Raw genomic sequence first — 12,977 nt, 5'->3', positions numbered from 1 at the left:
GCTAAATGAAGGACAGATGGTCTAACCGTATTCATCCATAATAGGTTATTTCAGCTTATATCACAAGCGAAAAATTTCAGTAATTGTTTTACAATTTCGTTTCAATATTATGGAGTTCTTGTCTCTCTCTTTTCAAACTCCTTGGCACTCCTTGAGGCTGGATTGAAAGACTGAGTGACAGAATGAGAAGAGGTGTTAAAGAGTTTACATTTTGCAGCCATAAAAGACAGCAAACGTGGTAGAGATGGGACTTAGGGAAACTGCTGCCTTGTGGAATTCCAGAAGGATTTAGTCAATTTCATTTTGTGTTTGACTCCCAGTAATGGGAGACGTTCCAAACCCACTGCATTTTGTGGATCAAATGTATTGTTTTTTGGCCACCCAGCTGGGTGGCTGGAACTTGGCAAGAGTGAGAAATTGTCTCCCAAAGAGTTTTGAGTGCCTGGAGGAGGGTTGAGTGCTCCCGCTGGAGTTTGAGCTATAAAGGCATTGCAGAGAAATGTTAGAGGAGAGAAAAGACACCTGCTCTGCAGTTCTCTGCGAGAATGTCATGCTCCGAGTAAGAGGATGCCTTATGTGACTTAGGATTTAAAAAGTTCCAAGCAACTAAATGGGAATCAAATTGGGAACAAGAAGTCAACTTGTGCCTCAGCAGCACCATAACTCACAGTCTACAAAAGCAGCAGCAACAACCAAGGGGAAGTTTGCAGATACTTGATTGTTAATCTTTCATGGTACTCATGCTCCTCTTAAATTTCCATCTATTCATTCAACAAATATTCACTGAGAACACACTATGTAGCCGGGTGCTGTTGCAGGCATCAAGGGTACAGCTGTGCACTAAACAAAATGCTGCCCCTCGAGAAGCGAACATTCTAGGTTGTGAAGACAGATCACAAACAAATGAACAAACAAACATTCTATAACAAGTAGTGATAAATACTATGGAGGAAAAAATGCAGCATGAGAGGCAGTTTTGGGGTGATACACTTTGAATGTAATCAAGTTTTCCTCTTCATTAAATTTCCACTGCTCACGATGTGTTAAGGCAAACCAAGATGCCCAAGGCAGACACATTCCTTAGACACCATGTTAATATAACAATATCTATGAATATTGTGTTTTCACATATATTTCCTTGTTTGGCCATCATGACCATCCTGGATGGCAAGCAGGACAGGGGTGCTCCTCCTGGAAAACTGAGGCTGGGAGAGGTTAGTGGTGTGCTCAATAATATGCAATTGGTTAGAAGCAGATTTTAGCCTATAATAAGATCTTATACTATGTTTATATCATGTTCATTTTTTTCATTCACTCAGCAAATATTTATTTAGTGCCTAGAACATGCTGTGTCTGGGTATGGCTTTAGTGTCAGTGGCAAAAGAAAACAGACACAGTCCCAGACTCATGGAGCTTAGAGTGTAGTGGAGGAGACAGATAATAAGCAAATGGTTAGAGGTGAGGTGAATGTTAGGAAGAAGAAGTGTCCTGTGCTGGAGAACTGAGACAAGGGGACCTGACCTTGTCTGGCTTAAGAATTACATAAGAATGAGTCATCTGAACAATCCAGATATAGTTGGGCAATCACAGTGTAATGTAGTTGCATTAAAAATTCCTAAATGTAGCATATTTAAAGTGAAGTGGTTCATCAAAACTGGAATTTATGTGTGCACCATTTTAAAAACTAGAACTTCTACACTTGTGTATGGATGCAATTCGTCCTTAGCCGTGACTGGGTAGCCCTAGGGTCAGAACACCTTGGAGATATACTCACAGGTTTTTTTCCTGGTGTATGGTGAAGAAATGATCGCTGCTTACTCATCAACTTTTTAACCATATCCATAATAATTACCCACTGTATAAGGATCTAAAGTGGTAGAGGAAAGATCTGCTCACAATATTTTATCATTGTATTGATTTATGAAAAATTTTAAGGGCCTGCAATTTACCTATTTGAGAGGCCAGAATGAGCTGGACATGACAATTGCCCATGGGGTGGCACAGAAAGAGGATCACGAATCCTATATAACCTGGGAAAGGCCTTCCCGGTATGGCCCCAGGCGGCATAAATGGAAAGGATGGTTGGAGTTTTCTACAGAAACAAAGGATTCTGACTGGGAAGACGACATTGTAGTGAAATGTGATAAAGACAGAGAAACAAGTAGTGAGGTTGGAGCCAGGAGTACCGAGAGCAGGTCAGACAAGCAATTCATGACAGAGTTCACCAACAGAGAACAAGCATGTCTCTACATTGTGGGGCCAAACATGGCAAATTATGGTAGCTTGAAATAGTCACTCTTTTAGGATAAAAAAAGTCAAAACTTCAGACAATTTGATAATTTTGTTCTGTACTCCAGGTGGGCACATTAGCAAGTACTCTGGGCAGTTTTGATGCTCACTAATGTTGATTGCTCTAAATTATGGAACTACTTTTGGAAACAGCTGTAATTTAAAAACCACTAATTTTTTTCGATTTCTCCTATTAAATGGAATTTTGCTTCCTAAGTTCTCAGTATTGCCCTCAGGAACTACGTGTAATAAGTCTACCCTTCCTTTAAATTACACATCTTCTCTTTTTTCCGAGGAAGATTAGCCCTGAGCTTACATCCCAGCCAATCCTCCTCTTTTTGCTGAGGAAGACTGGCCCTGAGTTAACATCTGTGCCCATCTTCCTCTACTTTATATGTGGGACGCCTGCCACAGCATGGCTCAATAAGTGGTGCATAGGTCTGTGCCTGGGATCCGAACCGGTGAACCCTAGGCTGCTGAAGCGGAGTGTGTGAACTTAAATGCTACACCACCAGGCTGGCCCCAAAATTACAGGTCTTTTAAGTTTTGGAAAATAGATCTTAGGTTCTTCCCAAGGTAATCTTTTCTTCAACATCAAGAGAGCATGCTCTGCTCCTTCAACCATTTCTCAGATGATCTAGCTTCCAAGTCTTGTTGTCTCTGTGTCTTCTTCTAGACACTATCTCAATTCTAAATGTGCTTCTTAAAGTGTGCTTGCAACTGCATGTGGTCTGACTGGTGGAAGATGAAGGCAATCACTTAAACTGAGCTTATAATCACAAAAAGATCTTTCCGCATTGAGCGATTGCTTCAAAGTACTAAAAGACGATGTGTGGGTCTGGCAGTCTAAAGATAAATATTTAGTGAGTGCTTATCATTTGCTAGGCCCTGTTGTAGATGCTGGTGATAGAAGGATGAACAAGATTGTCAAATTCACTGTTCTTACGGAGTTGACATCACAACAGAGGAGCAGAGGAATAAACAAATAAACCAATAATTCTCATACAATCCTGACAGCAGCCAGTATTTTAAAGAAAACAAAACAGGGTAATGTGCTGGAGAGAGTGATGGGAGCAGGGCAGCATTGCACAGGGGGTAGGATGTTAGGGAAGGTCGCTCAAGGGTGATGTGTGGACCCAGACATGATTGGGAAGAACTACCTATGGCAAGATCTGGGGGAAGACTGTTCCAGGTGAGAGGCAAATCAGCTTGCTCCTCCTCGCTGACCCTGCCCCCTCCCCCTTTCCCGCTGGCACCCAGAAGTAGAGTTACCCTTTCTCCCCTCAGCTAAGTCATTTGAGACTCCTCTCTTTTCACCTCCCCATTTTGTCTTCGAGGCCAAATGAAGATAAAGTTTCGTGAAGGTAAAGTTTGTACTACTTTTTTGAGTTTTGTTGTTTGCTTTAGAATTAGTATTGAAAGGAGACACTTTACCACCCTCACTTTCCTCTTTCATCTCAAATATGAAATAATAATGGTTAACTTCTGTGGAGCCCTTTCCTACATTCTAGTCACTGTGCTAAGCAGTATCGTGCATTATCTGGGAGGTATGTTCATTTATGATCCCCTCTTTATGTACAGTAAAATGGAGGCACTGAGGAGTTAATTCAGTTGCTGAAGGTCACAAAGCTGGTAAGTGGAGAAATCAGGATTTGAACTCTTAACTCTTACGCTATTTTGAGTGAGTAAAAGCAAAGCTGTAAGTGTAAATGAAGTTTTGACAGTAACCACAGCTGTTTATGTAGAAGCAGGTCCCCGCTAATCTGGGCTCACTGTAGGATTGAAACATATACTAAACTTGCCTGGCACATCTGGAGGACATTCATTGAGAGACTGAGCTGGCAATGGAAGAAGTTGCCCAAAGGGAAGAAAGCTTCGAGGAGCAGCATTTGGTTTAGGGGCAGAGGTCAGCCTTGGAAGGGAGATGCCACCCCAACCAACCCCAAGGCTTTCCTCTGAATGCTCTCTGGCCCTCTGGCCTATCCATGTGCTTTCAGGCATGAATTCCGGGGCAGTAGTGAGGGTGCTGGGGGAGGGGAAAGGACAGGGGTGGCAGAATAAAAGTGTAAGAACTTCGGAATCTCTGTAGGAAGCATAGGTTGCAGCTGGAGTAGCAGCATCAGTGGTATTAGGGATGGAGAATGACATTTTGATGCTGGGAAAACATTCAAACACTGGTAATGGTAATGTGTGAAGAGACTTTTCTATACTGTCCCAATCCTGATCCTCAACACGCCTCCAAACCCAGTTCATGAGGCTTAGAGATGGGATAAGGAGCCCTCTCTCTTTTATATCCTAAACTTTTACTGATGCATTACATGCATATGGAAGAGTGTGCTAATTATAAATGGACAGTTTAGGGAATTTCCACAACGTGGACACTGCAGGGAGAGCAAGAAGCAAAACTTAATGCATCCCGGAAATCCCCTTCGCTCCTCCTCCACCTCACTATCTTCACTTCTAAAAGCATATGTTAGTGGAAGATGTTGAGTTTTTTATATTTTTAACCAATTGGTTCAAAAACAAAGGAAAGTCTTCAACTGCAAGCCTTTTAAACTGGTTTTTCTAGGTGGTAAAATGATTTTCAGCCACAAAATCACTTAGTGATGGAAACATTTCCAGTCATTTCTAAAATGTGCTTTTAGGAGCAGGAATTTATTTTTAAAAAAGTTACCTTCTCTTTCATCTCCCCACAAGAAACTCATTCCTGAGTTTCTAAGGATGTCTGAGGTGGGGTTCTAGAATTTGTCTTTCCGACAAGTTCCCAGGCGATGTTGATGTTGCTAGTCTACCTTGAGAACCTGGAGCACTACTATAGGAAAAAGATGAATAGGTTTGCAAGACTCCAGGCTGGAAGCCAGAATTTATTTTAGCTGATGGGTAAGGAGTCACCTTGCCCTTTCGGGGGGGAATATGGAGGATTGCCTGTGCCAAAGATTGCCACATTTGGCAGGCTCTTTTAAATGCTTAAAGTGGCAATGAGAAGCGTCACAGTCACACTTCTCGTTGAGACTGACAGTAATATCACATTCATACATCATCTTGTTATATGTTCTTACTTTATATCTGAGATAGATAGATATATATATATTTAATTGCTTCCTATTTATGTTGTAAATTTCATTAGGAGACATGACTTTTATGCTCAATTTTTTAAAACTATGCTATCATCACTGCCCATAGTACCCAAGAACTCATTGTTTGACTCTTCTAAGCACTCATTTTCATCATAATGCTGATTGTTTAAATACTGCAGGGTCCCAAATTTGCTCATGATACATGTGCACTGAGAATACAAGTTGTAGATTTCTAACTAGAGGAAGCAGATATCTGAAGTCTGACATTGGTATTGGTAAAAAGAGTTATATAATGCTGATAGGATTGTCCATATACCACATCTAATATTTGGGTTCACTCAGAACTAAGGTCAGCCCCATGTATTCTAATTTTGTCAGCTAAACGGCTTGCCACCCAGGAGATGCTCTCTCTCTCAAATGTCACCCAAAGTTGACTCACTGAAAATGAGCTATGAGCAATTAGAACTCAATCTTGAAAACCAAGTTTTCTCTAAATGATGTTATTATATGGAAAAGACTGTGTGGGGCTCCATAATCTCTGCTGCAAGTATTCTGCCAGTCATAATGAGAGGTATTACTGCTATGAAATCCTACAAATTGCCTATTGTTGTTCCTGCTGTTCATATCTTTCATTATAAAATGGCCACTGGGAACAAAAGGCTAACTATTTGATGCCCTGGAAGGGTTAAATGCTGTTGTTTTGACATCTGCTGGGGTCTTATCATGCTAGATTGTATTACTGGCCCCAATTCTTTACCCCTCCTAATACTCATATTCTTTGCCATGTAACTTTCAGTTATGGGAAGAGTGTCTCTCTTTATATCTTCCCTTTGGGGTTACCATCTGACTTGTTTAGGCCAATAGACTAGGGCAGAAGTGAGGGTGTGCCAGTTTTGAACCTAGGCCTCAAGAGATCTTTTATGTTTCTGCCTGTCCTCTTGTACCTCCCGTCACCATGAGACCATATCTGGGTTAGCCTGCTGGTTCCTGTATGAGAATAAGAGATACACAAGCTAGAGTTGCCCTTGTCAAGTTGTACCAGCTTAAAGCAGAGGCACCATTCAATCCTCAGATGCATGAGCAAGCTGAGCTAGATCAGTTGGTTTGCAGCTGACCTGTAGATGTATGAGCAAGCCTAGCTGCCCTCAGCACAGACACTCAGCTAAGCCCAGCCTAGATCAGCCAATTTCTGGCCAACACACAGACGCATAAGCTATCATAGATGATTGTTGTTTTAAACTACTGATGCTTGGGATGGTTTGTTATGCAGCTATAGTAACTGACACTTTCACTGACACCAAAGAGATCAACAAAATCTGACAAAAAAGGAAGTAGAAATTGATTGTGTGGAGAACTGAAAGCAACATCGTACATTTCTGCATAAAAGGTATTTTAGCAGTAAAAGGAATGAGATTTCAAAAAAGGAAGAAAAGAAAAATGAACAAAAATGTGGAAAGATGAGCCAAAGTAAGCTAAGATTAGCCATATCATTGAACAAATACAGAGAGAACGAACGCATAGTAGATGGTGAAAGGAATGCTGTCTGAACGATTCCGGAAAATCCTCAGGCTTCCCATTTAAATGACTAAGCTAAATTTTGGAAAAAAGATCTACTTGAGGAGCCAGAAAGCAAAAATGTTGAAAAATTTACTTAATAGTAACTCTTTTATTCAACCCGATGACTGGTAATTTCTAGGCATTAAATGTTCATAAAATGGTTATGATCGACACTATTTTACTCAGATAAAATAAAACAATCTTAAATTCACAGCAGTTACATTGAGTTGTAATAGACCCTGGTAAAAGCTTTTTATGTAACATAAATCCTTAGGAATGTGTGAGCCTTTGTTTGTTTTTTTATTCAATATGGATAACATGAAGAAAAACAGGAGATGATGGGATCACTATGACAAAACCAGTTTGTGCTCATGTAGTCTCTTTTTGATTTGCAGTATACTTTAGCATATATTGTTTACAACAATATTGTTGAGGTCATTATTGTCTTTATTTGACAACTGAAGTAACTGAGGCTCAGAGAATTTAAGTGATTTGGGATCCAGCTACTTTGGGCTCTAAATCCAGGTAGTGACGTGCAGATCAAAATTGCTCTTTTTAACATAAATGTTGGACACAAAGCTTGAGGCAATTCTTCAATCAGAATTATAGAAGAAGTTCAAATGGAAGCACTGCCATTTGATATAATGTGAGAGAACTGATTAAGCCATGAAATAAGATACATTAGAAATGGTTAGGACTTTGGGGAAAATCTTTAAGGTGTACCATTCTGAGAAAGCTAAAAATTTGTCAGGTATTTAGAGCGCTATAGTGAGTAAATAGCCAGCGTTTAAATCTGTATAGTTTGATTTTGGCACTAGGGCACACACTGTCTTTTTCAGCGTATTTTATGCATGTATCTTATCTCCCCATTTGGTTATTTCACTCGTGTATTCCCTATGTCTTTGATGGAGCCAGAAATTTTCTTGGGGTCTTTCACTAACGTTAGTTTTCTTTTCTTTTTCTTCTTTTTTTGGGGGGAGGGGTGGTGTGGAGAAATTATTTTGAAGGTTGCCTAGCCCATAGCAGCAGGGAATAAATATTTGTTAAATCAATATACCTAGCCATGCTAAAGGCAGCTGGCTGCCAGCAATAAGTCAATCCATACAATAAAAGAAGACCGCCATTGTGCGAGGTGCCTCACATATATTACCTCGATTCATCCTTGTAAGAAGACCACTCAGTAAGCATTGTTTCCCCCATGTACAGATGAGGAAATGAACCTCAGAGGGTTGAAGTAATTTGCCAAAATTCGCACAGCTGGTAAATGCCAAGGCTACATTCATACCCAGGCTGTAAGACCAGAAATCTCAAGCTATTTGTCTCTAGCTCCTTTCCTTGGCAAATTAAGAATATTGTGCTGTTTCCTTATCATCATCTCTGTAAAAGTGAAGATATAATGAGCTGTACATCTCAGTTTTTAATGTGTTCTTTTATTGCTTAATCTGAAGCAGACCTTTCAGTGGGGTACAGAGATTTTAGGTCTGAGTCCAGATTCATGTGTGTTTCTACCAACTTCTACTCTTCTTTCACACCCACGAGTTGAAATTTCTTGATATTTTTTCACAAACATGCATTCTGATGAAACTCAGAGCTTTCTAAAATACCGACTTGCCAGTGGATCTTTAGAGGTTTGCTAACAGCTGAGTGCTCTGGACAAACATCACTCCCTTCACTCCCCCCTTAGCATGTTGAACTTCCAGATTCAGCCCACCATGTGGGATGGTGTGGATGGGTAGGAGAGGAGAGCATCAATGGGGGCATCTAATTTCAGAGGACCTTACAACAGAGATCAAGTTGGTGAGCACAGTTGCTGAGCTGAGACTGGTTGTTAAATATTTGATGATCTCCAGCTATTTCAGCGACTTTCTCCTTGAACTTCTGAACCCTTGTCTTCCCATCAGATTCTCTCCTATGATGTAGCTGAAAGGCCAACCAAGAAGTGGCTGGGACCTTGGTGATGTGAGACCCAACTAATACACAGATAATTATTGCTTGGATTCTTGCAAAGAAGGAAAAGCCCAGTCCAGAGAGATCCCTCCATTTCTACCAAGACTCTATTTCCCACTTGCTAGAAAGAGCCATATAAACAGGAACAAAGCTTGCTATGAAACCAACAAACAAAAATCGACAAGAGAATGCAGCGCCTATGTTTTTTATACCTGCATTGTAAGTACCCTACAAGCCAATAAGAATAATTTCCAGCGTTACCTTTGGCCAGGTGTAGCCCTTTGACCTCACAGCGTGGTTCCCTCTTGATGTCATGCTGCTTCTCTTTGGCATTTTACTAGATCTTGTGGGTCTCTGCCAAGGGCACCAGACAAGCTTTCTGTCAGGAGTTTTTCCAGGCTAGGAGCCAAAAAAGTGGCTTGGGATTGTCCAGAAGCTCCTTAACTGTTCTTTTCAGCCTGATCATTTTTGATAGAGGTGGGAGGGGGCAGGACTCAATAGCTTATGTTATCTAGTGGTTGGCTGACTGTTTATTAAATAGACAACATAGAAACCTATAAGAATGTGGGCTGTCAATGCCAGCATGCAAATTATATCTAGAAGGAAGATTTTAAGAATGTGGTAATGGGAAATACCTGCCAACTTGATCTGTTCTCACCAAAGGAAGGAAAAATCTTCTAGTTCTGCCAATATGAAAGCTCCAATTGCAACTAGTAATCAGCCTGATATTTGAGTCTCCGTGTTCATTGTAGTTTTCACGTGGTGTGAAGTCGGCTGGACTTGTGCTATGACACAGACATCCCACTGGAACTCCCAGACCCAAGATGGAAAGTTGAGCTGCTTATCAGTAAACAGTATTTTTTAAATCTTGGAGCCTTTTCATCATTACGTCATTTGGTTTCATGGTCAGATTGCTTCCTAGCTGATATTCTTTCCATCCAGAGTTGCAGAGTGCGCCTTGTGGTGCTTTGGAAATGCCTCGAGACTTTCACTCTATTTTTAATTATAAATAGACTTCCACTACCATCTAAATCAGTTTAAGATTAGATCACCCATAGTAGTGTCTGAAATATTACCATAAATTGGAATGTGAAATAAGCTACAAGGAGAATAAACTCAGTTGACACAAAAGTATTAAGCAGCTAACATATTGATTTAGTTTTTTCAATTTTAAAATATCCGTTGGCTGGGTATGTATATATTTGCAATTCCTTTTTATCTAACTCAAGTTAATTTCTTTTGGTTTCCATTTCGTATTGTTTCTCTCAAGGAGATTGGAAGATCGTTATCCACTACATCTTGTGGGATTACTTAGTTTGAATTTTGATTTGCCTTTTTAACTATATCCTGAAATTGGTAGTTTAGATAGCAAAGTGCAGTTTGAAAACATACAAGCAGCCTCAGAATAAATACTACAACTAATTTTTTCACAGATTACTTAAATCCTGTTATATTCCACTGTGTGGAGACAGCGAACGCCTTCAGCAAGATGAGCCATCACTTTATTTTTAAAGCTCGCTTATGTCAACGCTTTCTATCCGTGACTAGGTTAGCCACCATTATTCAGGGGTGAGATCAGAGTCCTTTTCTTTCCCAGAGCTGCTTGCCATTTTCTCAACACCTGCCTTGCAAGTGACAGCTCTGTGGGTGTCCTCATAAATTATAAATCATGTGCCTTGGTTCTGATGCCTTGGGACAGGCACAAAGTTAGAAACTGTCCTGTAACCTTAGAACTGTAGCTGCAGGGTGGGACAGCTGAGGAGAGAACAGAGATGCACATCACCAGGGGTTCTGTCAAGACACTATCAGGCCACCAGCCTGATGCTGGTGAGCAATTTGTCCAATTTGTACTGGAAACTGAGTAGAGGTTGTAAAAGGGAAACAACAGCCAGCCAGCAGAGGGACTGGGAGGAGGCATCTGAAATGGAGGGTTCTTTTTCCTTCTCAGGGTGATCTCCAGGACTATGATATGTGGTAAAAATAAACTCCCGGTCAGCATCCTCACTTTGTTTAAAAACTTATTGCATTTTCTAAGACTGATGATGCCTTTCTGATATCTGAATGGAATAAGGCTTTTAATTTGCTCCTTTAAACTTTCTCCTCCCATAGACTCCATAATAAAAGCTTGAAGTAAACATAAGAACAGCCAAACAATGTAAATTTATATGAGTAACTTTCTTTCCGCATCATCATCCATCCTAGGTATAGCATATAACTGATACCCTAATAAGGAAAAATGCTGTATTATTTAGCTCTACCCTATGTAGCAAATTACCCCCAAAGCTAAGTGATTTAACACAATCATTTATTATTTCTCATGGGCCTACTCTTCGCATAGGCAGTTTTGCTAGCCTGAGATGCAGTTAACTGAACTCACTCAAGAATCTATGGTCAGTAGCAGGTCTGCTAGGCAGTGTTGCTAATCTTGGCCAAGTTCTCTTATATATTTAGGGCTTTAGCTGGGACAACTGGGCAGACTCGACTCTGGTCCACTGTTGCATCCTGTAGCAAACTGCCCTAAGCGTATAATCATTGTGAAAGCATAGGAGTATGAAGAGAATGGAAATGGGAGAAACCTTTCTAAAGTCTCTGCTTATGTCAGGTTTGTTACTGTCCCATTGGCTGAAGCAAGTCATATGGCAAATCCCAGAGTCAGTGTGAGAGGAGACTACCAACGAGTGTGAATACATGGAGACAGGAAAAATCGGAGCTATCTATGCAATAAGTTTTCCACACATGGCAAGCTGCATAAATTTTCCATCTGAATTATTATGCAACATAATGTTATGATTAGGGTTTATCTTAAAGTACTTTATTGTAGTTTGTTTCCTTGAAAATCAGGCATCCAAAATGGTCCAAAAATTAATTTTTGGGTGAAAAGAATGCCAATAATCCACTATAGATAATTAGATAAAAATGCTTTGCTGTTGTTAACACTGAGAAACCTTCAAGGAAGCACGCTTATGCACTGATCAAGAAATAAGGAGGCAGTCTGAATGACCTCTTCCCATCCCCTCCCTCAACCTGTCAGGTGTTATTCTTCCACTTAGAAAAGTTTATTTATAATATTAGGACTAAGACACAAAGGTCACGTCTTTGAAATTCCTCTGTTGTATTACAACAGCAGATCCCTCTACTTCTGCCTTTTTAAATGAGAAAAAAATGTTAAAAGAGGATTGGGAGCCTCTCTTTTCTTCCCTATACCTAAAATATAGGTTTTCCAGGGATGGAGGCTGCATTTGACCCCCACTGGTATTTAATAGAACATTCCTAGGATAAATTAGGTGCTTTGCTGATGCTACGCCTAGCAAGAGAAAAATTAATCAAGTTTCCTGACATATGAGTTTTGCCAGGTGTCTAGTTAGGTCATGCTGATATAGGATTTTCTCTTTTGCCCCCTGCTTGAGTGGAACGAAGACTCAGGGCCACACAGGCAGCCATGCACTATGTTCTGATTTAAAAGTAAACCTCATCTTTTCCAAGACAAAGCAAAACTGTTCATGACCTTGATGAACTCCACCTTTCCTGTTCTCCTAGTGTACTAAGGGGTAATTGTAGGAAATCCAGTGACTATCTGGTGTGTGTGTGTGTGTGTGTGTGTGTGTGTCTATTTTAAGCCAGTAATTATATACCTGTCAGTGCTTCTCTCTCTGGCACCACACTCTGTTCTGGGAATCTGAAAGTTGGGTGACAGTTTAGTGGCTCTCAAGGTGTGGGTCCAACAGCATCAAAATCACCTGGGAACTTGTTAAAAGTGCAAATTCTAGAACCCTCACTCCATACCCATTCAATCTGAAACTTTAGAGGGGAGGATCCAGTAATCTGTGTTTTATCAGGCCTCTAGGTGATTGTGATGCATGCTTCAGTTTGAGAACCACTCGTTTGCAGTTTCTATAGCTGTGCTGTCCAATACGGTAGCCACCAGCCACATGTAGCTATTTATATTTAAGTTGCTTAAAATAAAATGAGATTTAAAATCCAGTTACTTAGTCACACTAACTATATTTCGTGCGCTCAATAACCACACGGAGCTAGTGGTTACTGTATTAGATGGCACAAATATAGAGAAGTTCATTCATTGTTGCAGAAAGTTCTATTGGACAGCTC

The sequence above is a fragment of the Equus przewalskii genome, chromosome 9 (assembly GCF_037783145.1).
Source record: "Equus przewalskii isolate Varuska chromosome 9, EquPr2, whole genome shotgun sequence".
Lineage (NCBI taxonomy): Eukaryota > Metazoa > Chordata > Mammalia > Perissodactyla > Equidae > Equus > Equus przewalskii.
Note: the sequence above shows the minus strand (reverse complement) of the source record.